This window comes from Myiozetetes cayanensis, unplaced genomic scaffold, assembly GCF_022539395.1.
Source record: "Myiozetetes cayanensis isolate MyiCay16 unplaced genomic scaffold, myiCay2020 scf3, whole genome shotgun sequence".
NCBI classification, from domain to species: domain Eukaryota; kingdom Metazoa; phylum Chordata; class Aves; order Passeriformes; family Tyrannidae; genus Myiozetetes; species Myiozetetes cayanensis.
In genome coordinates, this window is record NW_026087521.1 from 30875190 (window position 1) to 30887912 (window position 12723).

The following is a 12723-nucleotide window of genomic DNA, read 5'->3' on the forward strand; positions in this document are numbered from 1 at the left end:
TTTTTATTTTCTGTTGGATGTCAAATAACAAATTTCTGCAATTCAGACATTGCTTGCTTAGAAACGGGCTGGGATTTATTCCTCTTCCAAATAGTAAAGGTGTCACTTTCATCTTGGAGTATTCTCAAACTGCATTTTCACTTTCTGTTTGAGCTTTACATATATAAATGCTTTGTTCTTTTGTGGAAAACACAGCTTCTCTTGCTGCCCTCTGACACCGCATTCCCACACAGCATAGCAGGGCCACCTCTTCAGCACTGTCCACAGCCTCCTGGCACTGTGCAGATTCAAGGCAGGGGCTCTACCTCACCCCCCACACCCAGTCCTTCCTCCCAGTGCACCTGGGCTGTTTCTCTTCTGCCTATAAATGTTATTTGTAGCTGGGCCAAGGCAAATTACCACACTAATGATTTTGGACAGCGCCAACAGTTTCACTGTGCTCTCCTCTTACTTTAAGAAACTAATCACAGAGGAATAATGTAGAACATGTTAAGAAGCTTTCAGAGACTTTATATTTGTTGAGTTTCACTACCTCGTAGAGCAAGGAGTTAAAGACAGTGTGTTTGGGGGGAACAGAGCTTTCTTCTTTTCTTCAAAGTCTTTTGTTCCTCTGTATCACCTGAAATAGCCATACACTGTTGATCACATCATAAACTAACAGGGTAGAATTTTCCTTATGGTTGCTCAGGAAGGCATTGAGAATACCTTCAGCATGACTTCAGGCACGTGCAACACTTAGTGTAAAAAATTTAGGCAATAATACTTACATTTTTGGTAAAGATATTCAATAATAATTATAATAAATACAAAATATGATGGGGAGGGAAAAATGAAATTTAATTACAATATAGATTTACAGAGCTGTGTCACTGGACTGCTTTTCCAAGACTGTTATAAAGTGCAGTGGATCTTAAATATTTCCATAAATCACCTTATTCAGTCTTTCTCATTATCTGAGTAGTTAAGAATCTGGAGGGAGATGATTTGAGGATAGTCATTCATAAAAATCAATACATTGCAGAAATTTCAAAGTCCTGAGGAAATTCCTTACATGCTATGGCTGTTGTAATTTGTTTGTTTAATTACAAAATATACAACAATTAAAGACATGAGAAAATAAAGCAGAATGAAGGAAAGTTTTGTTTCATCTCCTGTAAAGGAAGGAAAGATTAAAGGAAAGGAGGCAGATATTTCCTTAAGCAGGGTAAACACACTTCTTGGGATCAAGGAATCCTGACAATCCTGGAGGCTGCACTTTAGCCCTCCACAATAATTTTTATGAATGTTTACCAAATCAGGGGTTGGGCACGACTTGAAATGAGTAAGACAAAGTTATAAAAACTGTGGAGGCCACAGGTTTCTAAAGAGTGTGTGCATCATCCATGCCACAGTTATTAAAAATTTAGTAAGACAACTTGCACATTCCTCTCTGTTGTCCCAGCCCTGCAAAACCTCATTGAGGTTAATGTGTACCATTTACCTTAGGAGAGAAATTGTCCCACTATCTGTGTGAGTTCTTGCACTTCAGTTTAAGGATTTGGCTGGAGTAAGTCCTACACTATTTCTAGACAACGCTATAGGAAAGTTGATTTCTTATTGCCAATAGAGTCAGAATAAAACCTGTATTTTTTCAGTTTCCCCAGCTGAAGTCATAAACCAGCTGGTTTATGATCTGGCTTTTCTTAGTTTGTACCAGTAACTATAATTTCTCTTGGCTTCCCCTGGAAATTTTATAGTGAAAGACAACTATTAAAATGTCAGTCATGTCTTGTTTTTCCTAGAAATCTGCTCAGAGGCAACAGTGACAAAGAAGCAGAGAAAAGCCAAGGCTACACAAACTTGAGTTTGAAATTGTGGCTTGCTGTCTACTGACAGTAGGCAATGAATTTTACAAATGAAGAAATACATGGGAGAATATTACAGGGAAGGACTTTGTTCCTAAGGCTCTTGGGTTTGAAGATTTTCTTATCTGACTTCATGCATGGCAGGCCAGAGAGTGAAGGAGTATAGATGCTCCTGTTCCAAAGCCCTTGTTAGACAAGGAGGAGACTACAAACGTTAAGAAACCCACCAAAGGAAGAGTGAATAAGGAAAGGTTGTTCAAATTCTGCATGCAAAATTGTTAATTCAAGATTTTCAAGGCCATCAGATGTTGAAGCAAAGCTTACTAAAGGACTGTTTGCACCTCAATCACTTCAGAAAATAATTTTTAAACAGTATGGACACTTTCTTTTTCCTGAAGCTTGATATTAACTTTATATTCATTTTATATTAACTCAAACTTTGAAACACTTCCACTTAGAAACAGTTATAAAGTGCACAATGATGTTAATGCATTATCCATCCCTAAATTCAATATGACATAGTATTAGAATGTAGGTAAGATTAGTGTTCTTGTGGAAGAGCTGGGGGGAAGGTAAAGCAAGTCAGGCTGTCAGGAGAGGTAGAAATCGCTGGGTTTATCCAAATGAGATATGGTGCACTGATTTTCTACACAACATTCCATAATAAAAGAGTAGTTATCATCACAGGTTTTCTCTGAAATTGCTTTATGACTGTTCCAAACTGGGCAGAGAAACAATAGGTTGGTTTATGTTTACTTATGATAGGTCTTCTTTGGTGTATCTATGTTTTTGACTTTTTTTTCTGCTATTCCATGAGTTCAATGAACTTGTCTGTTTAAAGACTCTCACCAGAATGCTGACAAACTTGATTGTTTTCTTTGCAGAGATTTTTCCAATATACAGTTTAACCAGCAAGTTTTGCTCTGTAAAAGACAATTTACTCCCTGAAGAAGACCTACTGACTTTGTGTTCCAGCAAGCTAGTATGAGGGAGAAATTAATTACTTAATTCTCTGCAAGAATTATTTAGGACTGCAGAATGGTTTTTAATTTGTGTTTCTATTCTGTTCACTCTATCACTTTAAAATACATATTTTTTCTGAGAAATAATTTCTACCTCTAGAGTTAGGGAATATAAATGTTCTTGTAGTAGAAAATTAATCTAAATATGTTTCTCTGTTTTTTAACCTTACTACTTTTAAAACTCAAGACATTAACTGGGTTGATTTCTTTCTTATTGGAGTACTTCAAAAGATCCCTGAAACTAGAGAATTGGTGTCTGAAAGGAACAAGTTGAATTTCAGAAAAAAACCCTTTCTCTTAACTTTTAATAAATTTCTTTATTTTCTGTTTTTCATAACTAAGTCTAAAATGGAATAGAAATATTTGAACAACTACTGAGTTCTTATTTGCCTCATTTCAAAAGTTTCAAAAATACAGGCAAATTTTTAGCTAGTTCTTAATTAAGTCTAAGTCTGCAGTTTGGTTTTGCCTTTGCTGAAAGATAGGTCGCCCTGATAATGCAGCATTGCCAGCCTAATCTGCACAGTTGTGATGGTTTCCAGATGAAGGACATCTACATTTATGAATTATTTTAAATTAAGAAATCAAATTATCTGTCTGTCACGGTTACTTAAGGTAGGGTGGGACATATTGTCATATTACATTTCACATTTCAGTTTTGCACTGAGACAAATTTCTAATTGTGAAGAAAATATTTATTAGAAGCAAGTAATCAAACTTCTTCTAAGTCGTGGCAGTTGTAAGGAAGGAGAAATTAGCAAGAGATTAATTCAAGAAATGTTATGCAAACATGGTGGATTGCTAGTTAATGATTAATTTAAAAAAGAATTTATTTATCAAGATGATAGATGAAGAATGTGAAGCAGAACATTGTTGTATTGATAGGAAGTGAAGAGGTGAACAGAAGTTACACAACACAATGCAAAGGCAATTTTTACCATGATTTTTCAGTGACTTTGACACAGTCTGCATTTTTTTTCTCTCTTTGTCATCATGCTGGATTTTCTTTGTCATCTTTGATGGACATGGCTCATGACATTGTTTCTTTCCAGCTTTAGTCTTCCCAACAATAATAAGACAATCAAGCTCCTTTTCCTTTGGGGGTACCATCAGAGTTTGATCTCTTCAGAACTAAACACTATCTATCATATTTGTAAATCTTTCTAAAAAGTGCTTAATGTTTTTTAGTTTTAGTTCTCATAATCCAATATTTTTAGTTTTCTCATTCATTACAAATACTAGTTTCTTTTAGCATGATAGCAGGAAAGATTTTAGAAGGTCAAAGGAAAAAGCTGTTGAACCATATGCAGTCAATTGGCTGACCTTTTTTTATTCCTACACACCCAGTAAAACTTTAAGGATTTACCTGTTGCATAAGAGATTTTATGTGCAATTATTCAGGGCATGTAGACATTGGTTCTAAGTTAACATTTCACACACTGGTTGAAGTCTTTTCTTTCTTTCAGCTGGCATGGATTTAGCCAGAATATTTTACTAAAGAATTATTTACATTGATTCCCACTGATGAAAATTTTGCTTCAGAGTAGCAGTACAGACTTTTGAATACCATACTGGTGTGATACCATGACTCTCCAGCTCTTTCCTTTTGTGAAATTAGACAACAGAATTGCTCACCAGCCTGGGTCATTGCACAAGACTTTTGCAAAAGTGTAAAATTCTGAGGTCAAGCAGCTATCACTTCTAACAATCCATTTGGTACCAGCTGTGAAAACTGTCTTGACTTTGATTTTCTACTGATCAGTTCAGAGAAAAAAAAAGTAATGCAGAACTAAAATTGTAGAGAACTTTTAGAACCATACATGCAAACTGAACACTTTCAAAATTTCCCTAACTGAACAAATATCCTAAACATCTTGAGAAATTGATTAGGTCTGGAAGGAATGAAGAAGCTTTATAACTGAAAATAAAAGACGCTTCCAAAAATATTTTAGTAAAAGGAATGAAATATTGCACAAATTTGGACAAATATTTAAAAGTACTTTTAACCAGTAAAAGTGAATGATGATGAATTTTATTCCTAATAATGGTGTGGAAAAGTGAAAATTGTCAATATGAAAGACTTTGGGTTAATTTCTCTGTTAAGACTGAACACTCAGTAAGTAAATTCAAGATATTCGTTAAAAAGACTGAGTTGCAGAAGTGCACTTTTTTTCTTGGGAGTTCAGTGGAAATTTTAGTGTTAAGATACATGTGTGTTTGGGCACAAGTCCTGGGATTAGAACATGGAAGGCTTGGTGTCACTATAAGCTCAACCTAAACTATATAAGTATAGCCATATAAATATAGCTATAGTGTAAATGACTAAAATGAACTTATTATTGAAACACATGTAAAAATATAGTACTAACACCTAACCTTCCCATCTTTTTCAGTCCAGGAAGAGGGTTACAATGCACCCGCTAAAGATACATAGACAGTTACTTTCTTGTATTTGAAATACAAGCGGTCATTTTAGGTAATGAGTATGCCCAACCATTAACCCAGCACTGCCATGTCCACCATTAAATCCTGTCCCAAAGTGCCACATGTAAGCATCTTTTAAATACCACTTCCCTGGGCATCCTATTGCAATGCTTGACAACTGTTTGGTGAAGAATTTTTTCCTAATATCCAATCTAAATCTCCCCTAGTGCAACTTGAATCTATTTCCTCTTGTCTATTGCCTATTACTTGGTAGAAGAGATGGATCCCCAACTTGCTATACTCTCCTGTCAGGTAGTTACAAAGACTGGTAACGTTTCTCCAAGACTCCTTTTTTCCAGAGTGTTTACCCCAGTTTCCTCAGCCTCTCCTCATAAGATTTGTGCTGCAGATCCTTCACCAGTTCTGTTTCCCTTCTGTGGACATTCTACAGCACCTCAATGTCCTTCTTGTAGGGAGGGGTCCAAAACTGAACACAGTATTTGAGGTGCCACCTCACCAGTGGTGAGCACAGGTAGAGAATACTGATGAGACTGAAGAAGTGAGATTTTAAACAACCACAGTTAAAACTCTTTGATAAGCAATTCAAGCAATGAAAAAGCATTATTCATGTCCCAGGAGAAAGTCAGTAAAAAAAAAAAATCAAGATATTGTATCTTTTAGCTCTAGAAAATGAGGAAATGCTTAAGTTGCCAAACAGAAATACATAAGGAAATGAGTCATAGCATTCTTGTTGCTCTTTTAATGAGCTTTTTGTGATTTACATTTTATTATGTATTTCAATAACATATATGTAATATTTTATTTTTAAGTTCAACTTATTAGCGTGTGATTGAAATATGCTCTGATTCACTACATAGTGAGGATTATTTTCTTGTTTTTAATAATGACCTTTTAAGTTTACCATTTCGGGGTAAACTATTGATGTTGGAGTTGTTTGGGGATGTCGGGGGAATGGGGTGGGTATGGTTTGGTGTCTACATGGCATTCCCACAGTATCTACTCTTTCTTCTGTTGTCACTTTCTATTTGCATTGTGGTGTCAGTAGTGTGGTATTGTAGCACTATACGAAGCACAAAGTTCTTCAGGGATACCCATGGTAAGTCACTGGCTGAAAGAAAAAAAGGGTGTATTTTCTGTCTGGTTTGAATCAGCATTTTCTATAGGAAATCCCGTTTGCCTATTTTATCCTGCAAAGCTTTTAAAGAGACAATGGAAGCCTAAGAGCAGAACCTTGTCCCCATACGATAGCCATATTCCAGCTCTTCTCCCTTCAATTTTTTTTTTTTTTTTAGGTCATATGATAAAGCTACAAGTGAAGAACAGGAAGAAGAGTTGTTGTTCTGACCTTAGGAGACACTCATAGCTTTTTGAAAGATCTAATCAGGTAAACACTGTGTTGTTATCTGGGACTATGATCTTGAGCCTAAAATCCCATGGAGGGTTCATAAAATTTCCAAAATAATGATGGTTCTTCTTTTGATATAATGGATCACAGCACTGAAATGGAGTGGGAAGGAATAGATGAAAAAATTCTCATTCACATTTACCTAACCTAGTATTTTTCCTGAACAGACTTTGATCCTTATCTTCTGGCAAAGATATATCAGTTTCCTCTTTCTATGGCACTGCTCGTCTCATCCTAGGTGTTGTACTGGAGCTCTACTTCTTGCTTCTCCATGACTGAAATGCAAAAATGAAATGTGAAAATGAAAATCTGTGCCTTGTAATAACTGTATGGAATGCTCTACCAAACTGTCACCAGGAAATGCAAATGTTAACACATGGCTTATCAAAATAGTGCAATGCACTGACTGCCATGTGTATTTTAGTACATTTAAGTGTAATAAGATTTTTCTACTGTTTTCTGAGTGGAGGTCCCTGAATACCTTAAAAGAATCTCCAGGTCTAAAATGAATCTACAGAAAAAAATGGGAACTGGGACAATTTCTCTCTTCAGTGCATTAAGTAATTTCAATGCTTTAAACACATTAGTACTATGAAAAGGACTATTATGCACCCCAAAGTTCAAACAACTGAGTTCTTTCATTCAAATGATGCTCCGTATCATGCTGAAATCATTACAGAGCTTGGTCGCTGCAAGTCACATCCTTCATAGGGGGCATGAATTACCACATTAAAAAGGGATGTTTTGTCTAGACTTATTTATGTCTTTCCAGACTTCCTAACTTCTAAAAAGTCTTATTAAACATTAAACATTAGATTTAATGTACTTAGGCTAATTGCTGTCTCTAACACTAAAGAATGTCTGTTACAGATAAAAGAGAACATATTAACTTTTCTCATATTTTTTCCCAGTTTTTCTACTATGATATTTTCTAGCTTACTAATTGGAAAAAAAAAATCCCTTATTTTGAATTCTGTTGAAATTGTTAACAAAAGGACCTGAAATACATAATATTTCATCCCATGTGATACACAGTTCTACCATCTCAATTTCAAAACTTATTCATAATTTCTACTATAATATGAAAGCACATCATGTATTAGCATGATTGTCTATTATGCCTTGAAGAGTCCCTTATTCTTAACTCTGTGTCTGAATTAGCTTTGATATCTGGTATCCTTTAATAAATAAACAATATAATCAAGTAAATTCCGTGTGGATGCTTACTAGTCCATTCTGTACCGACTCCAAACCAGGAACGGAATGATACATGATGGACTGAACTCAGTTTCCCACTATATATTCAGAGGTGGACAATTAAAGAATGCAAACTTTGTATTAGCCAAACTAGAAATGTTTAATCTCTGCTTACCTTCTTTTATCTCAGACTGTACAACTTCCTGAGTAGATATGTGTCAACATTGTTTATTTATTTAAAGCTATTTATCTAATTCAGCTGGCATAGGCATTCAAGACCTAGGGTGTAATTGTGGTCTGATTCTCCAGAAGTAATGGTAGCATCCCATTCTCATTTTTGAGTGCTAGAAAGTTATGACCTCAGAGTCTGCCTGAAGTACAAATGTTGCCTAACTATACAATGCAAAGAGATTTGACTTCACCGAAAATTTAGAAAAAGGATTCTTGTTTAATGCCCGCACAATTATAAAAGGGTTTTGTCTTAGGGAAAAAAAAAAACAAAACAAAACAAAACCAAAAGAGAAACGAGAGAGAAGCTTGAATTTGAATCCTATCCAAGGATTTTCTTTGTAAAAGCTGAATGCGTCCTAGGGTAGAGATAAAAATGTAGATAAAGATTTAAAAAAATTGTTCATGGTGGAATGGAAAGATAAGGATCTATTTAACATGTGCTTGTGTGGGCACCTACAACTTGGCAGCTGTGCTGGAGGTGTTTCCAATACTGCAAGTCTACACAGAAGCTCTGCAGCCCTGCTTCCCACGGCCACATTTCTTGCTCTGCTGCCTTTGAGGTCCTAGCCATTCTTTCCTACTTCTGTTGTCCATCAGGAGGTCTGCAGTATGCAGCATATGGTGTGTCAGTTAGGACCACGCACAGAAACTTGTGATTTGGCACAAAAGGTGACAAAACTTTGGTGTTTCCTAACAAGGCCTGTGCAGTAAATAAGTTTCAGTATGAAAGGGGAAAATTACTACTTTAACTAATTTCTTAATCAGTGGTATCTAAGGACCTTTGAAGTAGATCTCTACTTGGTTTTAGCTATGATTTCTGGGTTGCCATTGTTCCTTTAATGGAAATCACCATAATTAGGAATTCATTCTGTTAAAAAAATACTTCTTTCTTTCTTTCTTTCTTTCTTTCTTTCTTTCTTTCTTTCTTTCTTTCTTTCTTTCTTTCTTTCTCTTTCTTTCTTTCTTTCTTTCTTTCTTTCTTTTTCTTTCTTTCTTTCTTTCTTTCTTTCTTTCTTTCTTTCTTCTGTAAAAAAATTTTCAAAAATATATATATCTTGTTTGACTAGCATTTTCAGCAGTAAGTTTTACCTTTGTTAAAAATCTGTGGTATGGAGAAAGAGATTAATATCAAATACTTAACTAGCCACCCCAAAATTTAATCTTTATTTTATATATAATGTTGATAATAATGCTGAATAAGAAATATTCTGGGAGGGGGAAATATTACTCAAATTTTGGTTTTTCCAGATGGTTTTTGATAGACATGTTTTCCAGATGAAATTCTCTTTGGATAACCTGCCCTGCATCTACATTGGTGTGAGAAGACAGAGACAGTTGTGGTTTGGGCTTCCCTATGCTCCAAGGCAGACAGGCAGCTTTGGCACTGAAACTGCTATGAGCTGCAAGATCGAAATAATGGGCTGGGACCTTGGAACCGGATAAGGTGATGACAAAACCCCATCTGAGTACAATCTTGCTCAAAGAATCGTTTGTTTGCACGTGGACAACATAGCACCAAACAAAAAGATGGAAAGCCACCACAAGTATATGGTGGTTGCATGAGGTACTAAAGAGGATATGTGTGTTTAAAAATCTACTCACAATCCCATGATCTATTTCAAAGTGTCTATTTTAGCAGTGAAGTTGCCAAGTATTTTGGCAGTACAAGAAAATTTACCTCCTAATGTTAATATGGTTTGGAAGGTTGGGAAAAATTAAAAGAATATTTTTACTGTACCTTTACTGTACCTTTTGAAGTCTGTGATGGTTTTGGTCTAGGCCTTCCTGGTGGCCAGTTTGTAACCAAGGAAGTGGCCAAGTACCCAGTATTCCATACGATTTTTACGTAAACCAGAGTATAAATAAGTTGGAGTTTAGAGACCTCTCTCTCTTCTCTTCCGGCGAGGTTCAGGAACAGTGGGTCCTTGCGTTGGTCTCGCTTATCTAAGGCTGAGGCCTGCAGTGACCACTGGCCTGCCATGTGGGGGGTCCGGAGAGTGCTGGCTGTGTCTGCCAATCCTGCTTTTCTAAGGGAAGTGGTGAGATCTGTTTTGTTAATTACTAGTATAGTTCTTGAGTTTGATTGGGTATACCTGTTCGGTGTCCCTTTTGTTCCCTTTTGTCCTTTTTTTCCCCTTTCCCTATCCCTTCGGGGGGTGGATCCCCTTTTACTGTGTATATAGCATCTTAACTGTATATAACTGTAATTTACGTAAATATATATATATTTTTATATAAGCAGCTTGACTTTGGGTTCTTTAATTTTTTATAGTTTTTTTTTCTTTGCCCTAAGAGGAGAAGGGAGGGGGGAAGGGGGCTGCTGTCGTGACTTTCGGGCATTTGGCAGGGAGCCAGGTCCAAGCTATCACAAAGTCATAAAAGATGGTGATTAAGTTTTAAAATTAACCAGAGGGAGTAATGATGTTGTATTTTAAACAAGACTGTAAAATTTTAGTGCTCCTTGGCATGGCTTGAACAACTAGGACCTATAGGAAAAACTTTTGAATCTTTTTGACCAGAAATAAAACGTATCATTGGAGTTTAAGTTTGTACCCCTATGATTCTTAAGTGGAATAATGATGTTTATTTTATAATCTTGATGTAAATTTCCTAAGTGATAAACTGACTAAAAAGATTTTTTTAAACATAAACAGCTTTAGGTGAAGCTGTGGTGCTCTAGGACTCCTTCTATGCTATTCTGAAGTATAAAGAAAAACTGAGAACGAAATAGAGGTAGGAATTTATGTTAGAACTCCATTTACCCCAGGAAGTGTTAGAAGAGTTAGAAAATTATATTTTCTTGCCTGTAGAAAAGATAAGGGGAAAGAAAAAAGACCTCTTATGAACCTTATGTGAAGATTTACTATTATTATCCAGGTCTATCTGAAATAATTTCCTTTTATTCTGCCAAGCCCAAATTTATCCTATGGATACCCTTTTCTAGCCACTGGACTTTATATAAACCATGAAGTCCAATGCCCTTTACAGTCACAATGAAACTTCTACAGAGATGAGAAATAATGGATATCACAACACCATATCTCCAGCCTTGCAATGGTTGTTGATCTGACAGTGCATATCCTATGGTATTTAACTGAAATTCTGCAAACCTCTGGTCTTTTGAAGGCTTTCTGTGCTATAGCTTTGGGTGAAGATTTGCCATTTTCATGTAAGGATAGAAACTGAAAATAAACTGCTTTACCAAATTCTTCAAGAACATTAAGTAGATAATTAGCTGCACCACAGACTAATTTGTATTTGTTTTGGAAAGTTCCAGGTTTTAATCTAAGTGCTTTGGATTTAAGTTTGTCTTCTGAGAAAGCATTTGTGGGAAATTAAGGTACTTTGTCTAGCTATCTTATCTAATCTTCAGCTGATTTGGGATCTTTTAACTTTGAAAAATGATCTAATCAAATACAGTGGAGAGAAATACACAGCATTCACCAAAACCCTTCCAAAACGGTTGAGACTTCTGCAAATGCAAGAGATTCCATATGGTTCACCATAGTGGAGACCATTTCTTCAGTGATGGAAGACTTAGGTGATAAGTTACTGCTCTTCCTGGTTCTGCTCACAGCTGTTAATGACAGCTCACTCTGTTGCTCTTGTGTTCTAGACAACAACTGAGGCAAGGGCTACAGTGTCTGCTTTGGAAGACACAATGCTGACAAACTGAACATAGACTAGTCCTGATTCAAAGACCTTTTTCCATAGAAAAAGTTGAGAAACCACCTTCAATCTCATGAAGCTGATCTCCTTAGCCTCCATCCAGAGTCTGGGAAAGCCCAGTTGAGTGCCCCAGAAATTTAGACATTCTGACTTGGTGTCTATCCTTCAGTTGCCTCTGGAGCTAAAATTAAAGTCAGTGAACATCCTTGTACAGAACCAGTCTGGTGGAGAAAACAGTCAGTTTGCAGAAAGTTAGGACACAAGAAGTGTTCCAGATGGAAGCTGTCATCCCATGACCCAGACATACCATAGCATGGGAAACCCCCACAGCTTTCCAGTCCTGTACCATGTAGTCATAATAGCACAGAACAGCATTTTTTGTCTCAGGAATTAAAGTATGAGTGACTACACCATAGGTATCTGACTACACAGGAGGAAGGATGTTGGAGGTATCCAGGATGAGAAAGAGGATTTTAGAAGGTGGAAAGAGACAACTTCTGGTAATATGGGCCAGACGGCATGAAGAAAAACAGACTGTGTCTGTTAGATTGTAAGCCCTCTCTCAAAGGGGAGAGCAGGTTTTGTCTGATTGGTCAATGTCCAGTCAGAGACAGTTAGCTTTTTCCTTTTTCCAGAATCTTCCTTATCTGCCTATAAAACCCTTCCATTTTGTAAAATAAATTAGATCAGCTCTTAGCCCCAAAGCTGCTGTCTCTGTGCTAATTGTCTCCTGAGCTCGGCCGATACCTAACATCTGGATGAGACAAAATACAATCCTGCCAGGAACTCTAATATCCACTGCAGCTCAGCTGAAGGACCCGCTGGTCTGATGTGACCCCGACACCCCAAACCGTGATAGAAGGAGAACTGCCATACTGCAGCTTTCAAGTGTTGAGCTCATGAGAAGTTT

General features: G+C 36.5%; 1 long non-coding RNA gene across 7 annotated transcripts in view; it reads left to right on the top strand.

The window, feature by feature from the left end:
- Positions 1 to 12723, top strand: part of LOC126645104 (uncharacterized) — a 54819-nt gene that overhangs the window by 14572 nt on the left and 27524 nt on the right. For 4 of the 7 annotated variants that reach the window (XR_007630069.1, XR_007630071.1, XR_007630073.1 and 1 more), the window contains 2 exons: positions 6604 to 6695; positions 9420 to 10877. This is a non-coding gene — a long non-coding RNA (uncharacterized LOC126645104). Of the gene's footprint in view, positions 1 to 6603; positions 6696 to 9392; positions 10878 to 12723 lie in introns of all 7 variants that reach the window. The other 3 variants (XR_007630072.1, XR_007630074.1, XR_007630070.1) reach the window with 3 other exon arrangements.